This window comes from Aplidium turbinatum, chromosome 15, assembly GCF_918807975.1.
Source record: "Aplidium turbinatum chromosome 15, kaAplTurb1.1, whole genome shotgun sequence".
Classification (NCBI taxonomy): Eukaryota; Metazoa; Chordata; class Ascidiacea; order Aplousobranchia; family Polyclinidae; genus Aplidium; species Aplidium turbinatum.
Window position 1 is genome coordinate 6961275 of NC_137486.1, and position 10368 is coordinate 6971642.

A 10368-nucleotide genomic window follows, 5' to 3' on the forward strand; every position below is an offset into this window, starting at 1 on the left:
CTGGCAGTTTCGCATACTTGTAGAGGCTTTGAACCACTGACGCAAGGCCGGTCACCGAGATTGAAAAAATAAAGCTTCCGATTGTTGTTAAAGTGTTGTTTCAGGGGAGTACTGTTTTTTGCCACAATATTGGTGCAGCAGTAAAATATTGTAAGGTAAGTGAACTAAGTGTAGGCTACACTGAATTAAACGCAGGTAATAATTGACCGCCCCGATAGCTCATTTGGTTAGCGCGTGACTTCGTGAACGAAGAAGCTTCACGATCAAGCAGCGCTGGTTTGACTCTCAGGGTGTGCGCTTGAGCAGTGCATTTCAGAACCGCTCTACATTCAGAGACAGCTAATGGATGGAATAATTCTACAATAACAACACTTCAACAATCGAAAACTTTAATATGTCAATCTCGGCAACCGGTCCCACGTCAAAAGCCTCTATACAAGTGTGCGAAACTACTATAGGGTTAACCTATCAAGGCTTTGTCAGTCCGAGGATAAAGATTCAAAACTAACCAAATCTTATACAGTAAACATCGTCTTACCTGCAACCGTGAAAATTGATCAGGAATAGCTTCAACGAATCCAAAATGTTTTAAATTGGGTTTGCAACAACATTTTAAAGCCATATTTAAAGGTAGGCTAAGTAATGTGAACTGTATATTTACTGTAATTTACTTTATAAGCTCTTTACAGTGTAAGATTTTTTGAAATTTGCTTTAGTATCCCTATAACGTATTTAATTTTGGAATATTCGGCCTAAATATATTTTTCTCACAACGGTGGGTAATGGGTATACAGATCCGTTAAGAGCACAATTTGGACCCAGCAGCTACTAATGAGACCTTCGGGACCAAATCGAGACACTTCTAAAAAACACACTATATCCAAACAATAGGCTACACGTTGGTTTCTTCAAGTTTTCTGGCTACTTTCAAAAGTTGCGGGCCCTTAAAAATATTTGGGCCTCGGGCTCAAAAGTATTCCCTGGACGCCCCCATGTAGGCTATTGATAACCTACATTTTGTAACTGGATGATTTACAATAGTTTTAATTTATCTGATATTTTCATGTCACCGCTAATTTCTGATAGACCTTCTTGGAAATCCATTGACATAAAGTAGCGAAACTGCAAAAACATGACCAGTTACAAACATACAAGTAATTCAACAATACAAAACAGCCTGCAAAATACATGCAATGTTAAGCTAACGTAGATTTTGATGTTGCTTACTTGTTATGAGATGAAATGTAGGTTTGATACAAGGTAAGCTCAAACACGACGCAATAGTTAAAGTGCGAGTATTTTAAATAAACGTTTGACATGGATTACACATTACTGTGCCAAAAACTACACACAAGATGAACTCTGCTATTCTGCTTAACAGTAGCGCACCCAGAAACAAGTTTAAGGGGGGGGGGGCTAATTCAGAAATGTCGGCTGAGTGATTTGCGACAATACTGACAGCAGTGGCGTATATTGGTGGGTTGAGCAAGGGAAGCAATAAAAGTCGTGGAGGTAAAAGCGTACCGAAGGCACGCGTATCCTAGGGGGTCCGGGAGCATGCCCCCCGGAAAATTTTCGCAAAATTACACTTGAATAATGGATTATAGTGCTTTCTGGAAACATTTTTAGGGTAATATTTGTATGAAATTTATTAGCAGATAAACAGCTACTAACTTAAAATGAAAGGTAGCTCTTACACGAACGGGCAAAAACTGCGGCTCAAATTATAGAGAACACCAAAAATTCAGCTTAACTGCTCAGTTACAGCTACCTACTGCTGTAGGCTAGTAACCAGGATAACAGTGTAAATCTAAGATTAGGCTCAAACTTTTCCTTGCAAGGCAGATATAACCCCAAAGCCTTAGATTTTCTCATTACGCACCGGAATAATACTCAACAGGAAGCAACTCTGTAATTGCTTCCACAGATTAGTTGAAAGAAACGTAAATCGCGTAAACTTTCCTCTGCTTTTTTCCTTTGTTTCTCACCTTGTTTCTTCGTATAGCAAAAATGAGAGCAATGGATGCGGTACGAATCTCTGCTTCCGTAAGCTTCCAACTTTTTTAAAATTAAAACCTAGACGGGACATGAGTTAGAAACTGTTCTAATTCGTAATCAGATAAAGAAATTACGAAATCGTTTTACTGAAAAATATTATCTTTTTTTTCCAATTTTGCTAGGGGAAGCAATGCTTCCCTTGCTTCCATTAAGAATACGCCCCTGAGTGACAGTGACAATAGGCCAATACCCATCCCTTTGATTAATATTTAAGGCACTCACGGCCCACAACCCACCGGTTGCCGATACATCAGGATTTGTTCTCTCAATCAGATTACATGTTAGCCTAGTGAACCCCATCATGCTACTAGCACCATCAGCTTCCTCATTCCTACGTCTACTCTCGCAATATTCTATACATCCTGACTTTTTCCTCATGTATGACAAAATAAAATAGGCTTCCTGTTTGCGAATACAAATAAGTGCGAAAACAACAACTAGCACGAAAACAGTTTGAAACAAAACACTAATTTTGTAAACAGTAAATTTGATGTGGACATTTTTCCTACTTACAAAACATTCAAAATTAGTTTCTATTTTCAACTGAAGTCCCAGACGCCTTCGTCTCTCTGCTCAAATGTTGTATACAGTTTTACATGTCCGTGTGATTCAGCATTGACGTACGGTACATCGGTATGTCCACCAGACATTCGACGACGAGAGCATCTGAACTTTAAAAGTGCCATCAAAGACCATATCATGAAGTGTTCTTTTTGTACCGATCGAAAATTCTCTGCTGACTCATTTAAAATTTTACGCAAAGGCAGATCCCAATTTGACATCAAAATTCAGGAAGCAGTGTTAATCAAAAGCTACAACTCAAATTTAAACAAAAAATTAACTTATTTACTGGAGGCGCGTCTATTTTCCTCAACATTTATTTAGGGAACATACAAAAACTTGATTTTTGGTGGCGGGTTTAGGGGGGGGGCTTGATCCCCCTTAGCCCCATGCTGGGTGCGCTACAGCTGCTTAACTGTTTAATTCTTGCTTCACCGAAGAATTTGGAGCAAACGTCTCAGGGTGTGGGCTTAAACAACGCATTCTAAAGACTGCTTTCCATTCGGAGGGCAAAAACACATCAAACGGAAACTTTAGTCTGCCGATCTCGGTGACCGGGCTTGCGTCAGTGGTTCAAAACCTCTACATACAAGTATGCAAAACTGCCAGAATTAAGCTCTCAAATAAAGTTTTCCAGTCCGAGGGTAAAGATTCAATCGATCAATCAATACAGTCTTTCACTCACATTTCCCCAACGGTGCATATTTTTTTAGTTATTGCAATTCTTTGCACTAAGGTACTATAAATGATGCACGGAAAAGTTTTACAATAGTGTTTGTAGCCTACATCTGTTTTTGGGTAGCTTTTAATTCATTTCATTTCTAAATTTTTTTTTAGCTCAGTTCTAGTTTCTTTATATTTTGAATACCAGTGTCAATTTAGCTTTGAAAGTTTTATAGATTCTTTGCTGAGCACAACTCTACGTAGAACAAATTACGGTTTTGGAACACTAGGATCATCTGCTGCGAAAAAGCCAAATTCTAAACTAGCCTACGATGTGTCGAATTGTAGAACAAATTTCAGCGATTTTTTTTACCGTCTACACTTTGGCAAATTCAAATTCAATTTCATATTTATTTCAATCACTTTTTAATCAATTGAGATCGTAAATCATTGTCTTTTGTTTATTTGCATGATCGTAGGACTACAATTAGCAATTTGAAAAATTAAGTTGACTCTTCTTTTGGCTAATTTAAGTTCTAAACAGCTGCAGTCAAATAGAAAAATTATATATTACATCGCTTATTACAAATTTGGCAAACTACAAAATGCCATTCTAACAAACACATCCCTTCAGGTTTTCTCTGTTTTCATAATGCTCAGTTCCCTTCTCTCACGAGGTCAGGTAGGCTATTTCAGAAATCTTATTTTTGCAAAGGTTGAAATAAGAAACTCCCTCATTCACTATCACAAAAAAAACAAAAACGATGAAGATATGCCATTTGAGTGAATACAATTAGAATGCAGTATCGCTTTATCAGCATCAGAAAGCACATAAATTATGACAAGAAAAAAGCAACCTGAGCATGGTAAAAACATTCCGATCAACACAAAGCAATACACAATACATTATTTTCAAACTCATTGCGTTTCAGCAGTCAAGTGCTGGCATACCGGCGCCGGTAAGCGTACCATAGTTTGAGTAGCGCTGCGATAGGCTACCTGATTCAGCATAGCCACTCTATCATTTCAGTTTCGTACTTTTATCTGGTATGTAAGCTTCCTAAACTGGGGTCCGCAGACCAATTGGGATCAGTAAAACAGTCCTACATAGGATCAGCAAGGAAACAGCTCTAGATATTTTGTAGTAACTTAAGTTCGATATTTAGTTTTGTTACAGGTACATGTAATTTTGAAATCGCATGCAGTTATTCGCAATAACCATGAAGACAAAAGTGCTGTAAACAGAGACGATAAAATCACCAGTTTTTGTGATCTTGAAAATCAAGATCGAATCACCAACACAATGTGATCTTGAGGATCACCTTTTGTGCGCTTGAAAAAAATGCAGTTCTTAAGATTGCAATAAAACAAATTTTATTTCTAAGCAATCTGGTTAATATCAGAGCAAATACAATAGTAATCAACTATCCATATCTCCACAACATACTCTTATAGCAAACATACAGTTGTAGGCCTATATAATTATACGAGTGTGGTCAAAAAAACTTCTCTAAATTCTTTTTCTCATTCAATGCAAGTTTTATTTCCTTTCTCCATACAGATCATTTCTAGCACTAGTTGCAACGTTCATTTGATGAAATTGAAAGTAAATGTAACAACAAACAAGATGGTTTATTGCTTCACTGACGTTTCGCGCACCATGACAATGCGCATCCTCAGAGCGAATAACATACAAAATAAAATTTCACAAGGTTATATACTGCACTGCGATTAAAGGCAAGGTTGTACACTGCAGTGCGATCGTCACTGCTTCGAATTTTTATGTTTATTGTTGGAAGTTTTTATGTAATTTAACGTGGAAAGCAACCGCTCATACATCATTGGCCAATTTTTAAAATATTGCGTGTTTTATTTTTCTTGCCTTCAATCGCACTGCTGTATAACCTTGTGAAATTTTATTTTGAATGTTATTCGCTCTGAGGATGCGCATTGTAATGGTGCGCGAAACGTCAGTGAAGCAATAAACCATCTTGTTTGTTGTTACTTTTACTTTCAATTTCATCACATGAACGTTGCAACTAGTGCTAGAAACGATAATTGTCCTGATGAACACCCAAACTTTTCAGTATACAGATCATTTGTTGTATATATGGTACCTAAAAGTATTAGAAGAATAAGATGCCATTGAATTTTAGCCTTGCTGTTAATATGCTGTATCTGTTTAGACAGGAAAGAAACTTAACGTACTATAAACAGCTTTCTATTGAAAAAGCGCAACAAATTACTTTGTTGCCGACCTCATAAGAGAAATTAATGATTGCTGTTTTTTGCAATAGCGTAGCGTTTTTAATGTGATGTAGGGTCCGTGCTGCGGATGTATCGTTGAATTGCATGTCCGCCACGTCCTGTCGTTCGTTAGCTTGCATCCGACTTGCGGTACATAGTCAATAGTTTCTGTTGTGTATTGAGCGTAAAAGCTTTTTTATTTGTTTTGGCGAAGTAGAAATTGACTCATTGGTTTCACAGAAAACTTTCATGTGTTTAACAGTAGCACTTGTAACAACCTTGAGTAAGTTATTAAACTTTTTTCCTTATTATTGCAGCCACGTTATTAGCATTTTTTTCATTTATTTAAAAAAAAACGGCGATGGTACTTGTGAACAAATAACGTCTCTCAAGACAATTCCTGTAGCCTAACTCTTTGACAAAAAATTTGCAGTTTAAAGCTAACCATTGCATTTACTCAATAGCCCAACATATCAGTAAAATTCGAGTTCAATTTGAATAACAACAAATCTTCAAAATCAAGCAACGCTGGCTTAAGTTTGGGGTTAATAAATTTGAGCAATTCATTACAAGAACAGATCTCCTTTTACTGGAGCCCAGTGGATGAATTAATTTACAGTCAACAACGCTTGAACAGCAAATGAAAATTTAAAACTTTCACGCTCAATAAAAAGCAGAAATCACTGACTATGTGACTGCAAGTCGGATTCTACAATAGGCTACATCCGCAGTACGGACCCTATTACACATTAAAAACGCTATACGGCATTGCAAAAAACAGCAATTGTTAACTTTTCTATTGATGAACGACTGCGTAGTATTTGATGAGGTCGGCAACAAAGTATTTTGTTGCGGTTTTTCAATAGAAAGCTGTTTATAATAGGTCTAGTTTCTTTCTTATCACAACAGATACAGTTCGTTTTGACTGAACTTAGCCACATCTGGTAACTCTGCATATGGTGATCAATATTAGGTTAACTCGAAAAAGTTGGCCAGGAACCGGTTCTGTAAACTCTTTTTATTTTTAGGAAGCGGTTCGCGCAAATTCGAAAGAGGGATTCGTTCGGTTCCAACCACTGGGACTATGTCAGTGGTTCAAAGCCTCTCTACAAGTGAGCCATGAAATAGACGGACACTTTAACATAGGATAGTTTTCAGCGCTAACTAGCTGCCACCAGTGCGCTGCGGCCCATCAGTTAAGAAAGGTAGGATAATTTTTCTCATGAACCTCTGATCGCAGTCATTGTAATTCTTTTTGTACTCAGTCAACTGTGATAAGCAATGTGATTTGATTGTCAATGTACAATCGGAAAAGGTTAGATGACATGAAATTTCCTTCTATTTCTTGTAATCTCTGCTTTCCTTGCCATAGAACTTCGATTGCAGCAGGCCATAACTCCGGTACAGTAGAACAGCTTCTAAGATCTCTACAGGATTTTCATTGTTGATGTTCACCATTTTGCTTCCAATGTTGTCGATGGGGCCACATACGTTGTGGTAGAGAAGATGGTTAGGCTCCAGTGCTCGTCGACCGAGAGACAGAGTGGCTTCTTCGCGAGGAAGCTCAGCAAGTTGGATGCCAGCGAGAATGGAGAGATTATCCAATGGTGTGGGACGCAGGCATCCGGTCTATGTGCGCAGGGCGCTGTTTATAGCAGTGTCGATGTGATGGCAGTGAGCACTGCCATCACGTACTGTGCACCAAACAGTTGCACAGTACTCCGCTGAAGAGTAGACAAGGGCTAAGGCTGCTATTCGCAAAATGTCAGCCCTCTCTTGACTTCATTGCAGTCTTTAGGATATCCAAGCAGGAAAGATATATGAGCATGTTTGCAACTGCAATTTATAGCCTGTTTTTACTTGATGAAAATATTACCATGTATAGAAACACGAAATACATGCAAAACACGAAAAACATGAAAAACACGAAAAACATCTAAAAGTTAAAAACTCAAAGTTAGGCCCGACAATACAAGCTTGTAGAATATATCTACTTTTTCGGAAAGCTATTTTTCAAACATTTTTGCTGTTTCCATCACTTATTTAATTACCAGGCTGTCTGAAAATAACTTTAAATATGTGCAATGCATTTTAGTAAAGCTTTAGAAAACATGCTTGTTCTTGAGTAGGCTATTTATTGCTAATAGTGAAAATTTATTGTCATAATTTTGTGTTAGTAGATGACACTTTTTGTTCGTAAGCAAACTTTTGCTCTCCAAATACACGAACAAAACTTACGAAGACGAACAAGACGATTTTTTTCTGTCAAAAACACTTGGATCATTTTTTTATTCGTGCAATAGTTTTAGAGAAATTTAGACTGTTTGTAAAACTTTTTGCTAAAATTAAAATCCATGTTTCGAAATAATTGCACGAAGCTTTCTAAACAAAATATTTAAACACGAACGGCTACGACTACAAATATTCGAGTTTGTTTGTACGAAGAGCATAGTGTTACGGTCAAAAGAAGCGTATAGTGTCTACGTCGACCTTTGAACCACATTTGAAAACCTAGATAATTATTCTAGTCGTCTAATTTGTTGAATTAGAGCGGACTGTCGGTAATTCTAATATTAATCTAATCTGGTAAAAGAGCTGGTTCTCTCTAATTGTAATTCTAATCTAATTTCCAGTTTTGCCCAAAATTCTAGTTTGTTTACCAGTTGTTGTTTTTTTTTTCAGCAAATTAAAGGAGATTGCGCTCTTATCAACCTCATGCAGGGAAAATGCAATAAAAGGATCAAGATCAAAATGCCATGCTGTCATTCCATAGCTTAGGTAGCGAAATCATTAAAAACTCACTTTTATAAGTTTAACTACATCACAATGCTTACTATGACGTATGTGGCGAGGCATGTTTGAGTGCTGTGATGGTGGAATAACACTTTGATACAGCATTCGACGAATTTTGACATAGTTTGAGTTCATTTGGCAGGCTACTTTTCGTTTGGTTTTTTCTTTTTGGCAAACATCGTTTCCCTCATTTGAAGGCTGCCTCGCGAGAACGCTTAGGCATAACGGCCACTTCGGCAGAACGAGTCTAGTAACTATGTTGGCGATTTGTACAGAGTAAAATGTGTCAATCTTGGTGATAAATCTTCGCCATTCTCATACTAATTCCCATGAATCACAATTTGGTATGAATTAAACTTGCTTTGATGTGTTTAAAAGTAATTTGATTCTGAAATTAATTTTTGTGTTTTGTTGTAAAGTTTTCATTCATGTGATACAATTTTTCCGGCTATTTCTTTTTTTTTCAGTTCAGTTTATTATAATAATAAGTTCAGTTCAGTTGAGTTTATTTATGACCATCACAACAAAACAATAAGTTACACGTCAACATAGCAAAGGTCAAGAACAAGGTAAAAGTGACAAGGTAGAAGTTGCTATACTGTAGACCTGTGTATGAGTGCCTTATTGCATGATATTTATCTACCTATTCCCATGCTAATATAAGTACATAGATAAGTAGTCCACTTACCCCTTTGTACTGACCTTGGTAGGTAGGCTACAATGTGAGTTAGCTGTGAATGCGTTTTTTTCCACATTCAGGCTTACGCCTGGTAGTTGAATATCTAGCTTAAGTGGACAAGAAGGCAAGAAAACCAATTTTCACCTCAGGCATGTCCATCTTCAGGCATGCTTTCAAGTGTCTTGTCAAAGACACAGCCGTATGTTTTTGAGCATGCTCTGGAAAACAAAAGATTTTTTCGTCAAAAGAAAAGAAAATTTTGTGTTAAAAACTTTTCAACATAAAAGCAATAACCAACTCACAAAAATCAGATCTCATTGACAGGGCCTTCGAGAGAAATCAGGACTGGTCGGAAACAATACGAAAAATGGGCCCCCTTAAAGAAACAATTTTCAGTAAAAATAAAAGCAACGAATTTTTATCATGCTTTGCATCAGGTGTCTTAAGTTGGACTTGGCCTATTTCCTCAGCGTGAAATTGAATTTATTTAAAGTTTAGATTTTAATAAACGTTTCGATATGAAAAAAACATCTTTCTATATGAAATCAACAAAGATCACGCGAGTACACTTGCGACAAAATTGCCATTGTTGCTCACTATTTTAACTAGAAAAACTCGTAGGCCTAGAATCGTATGGTGTGCACATCTCATATGCGATGCTGTTGGCGCTTCAACCAGTGTTTAAATATGTTGCCACATGCATGCAGCCTACTGCTCCATATCCATATCCGCCACGATTTTGGTGGCTGAGCGATCCTTGATCATGTGATCGACGTCCTGAATGTTGGATTCGCAGTGTTGGCATCCAGAGCTACTGAGAGTGCCCAACCTATGTAGTGTTTGGGAAGTGCGAGCGTGCTTGGTGATGATCCTGTTAGCTGCTACCTATTGTTGTGTGGAATCCTAAAAAAGCCGTTGTTGGATCGATGATAACGGTCTCTTTCCCATGACAAACCTGCGTGCCAGTAGGCTATTGGTTCCATCCAGATGCGAATCAATATTGTTATAGCTGGTAACTTTAGCATAGATGGAGGAAAAATTGTATGCAATGAACAACAAAAACGTATACAGTTTAAACTTAGAAAAATAATAGACATTTTGATACCAGCTACACACGTTTTTTACCTAAAGTAAATTCCATCATAGAAAATTTCTGGACTATAATTAAAGACCTGAGTTTTAAAACTACTTGTTACATCTCATCAAAAAAATAAAGAGCCCAAAATGTAGATACCAAACTCTAAAGTAGATACCAAACAAACGTTTCGAAAACTATACTGTCTTCATCTTCATTGGTATAAATGTAAAACGAATAAAATAAATGTGAAACGAATAATCTACACTATATTTTAGGCTCTTTATTTTTT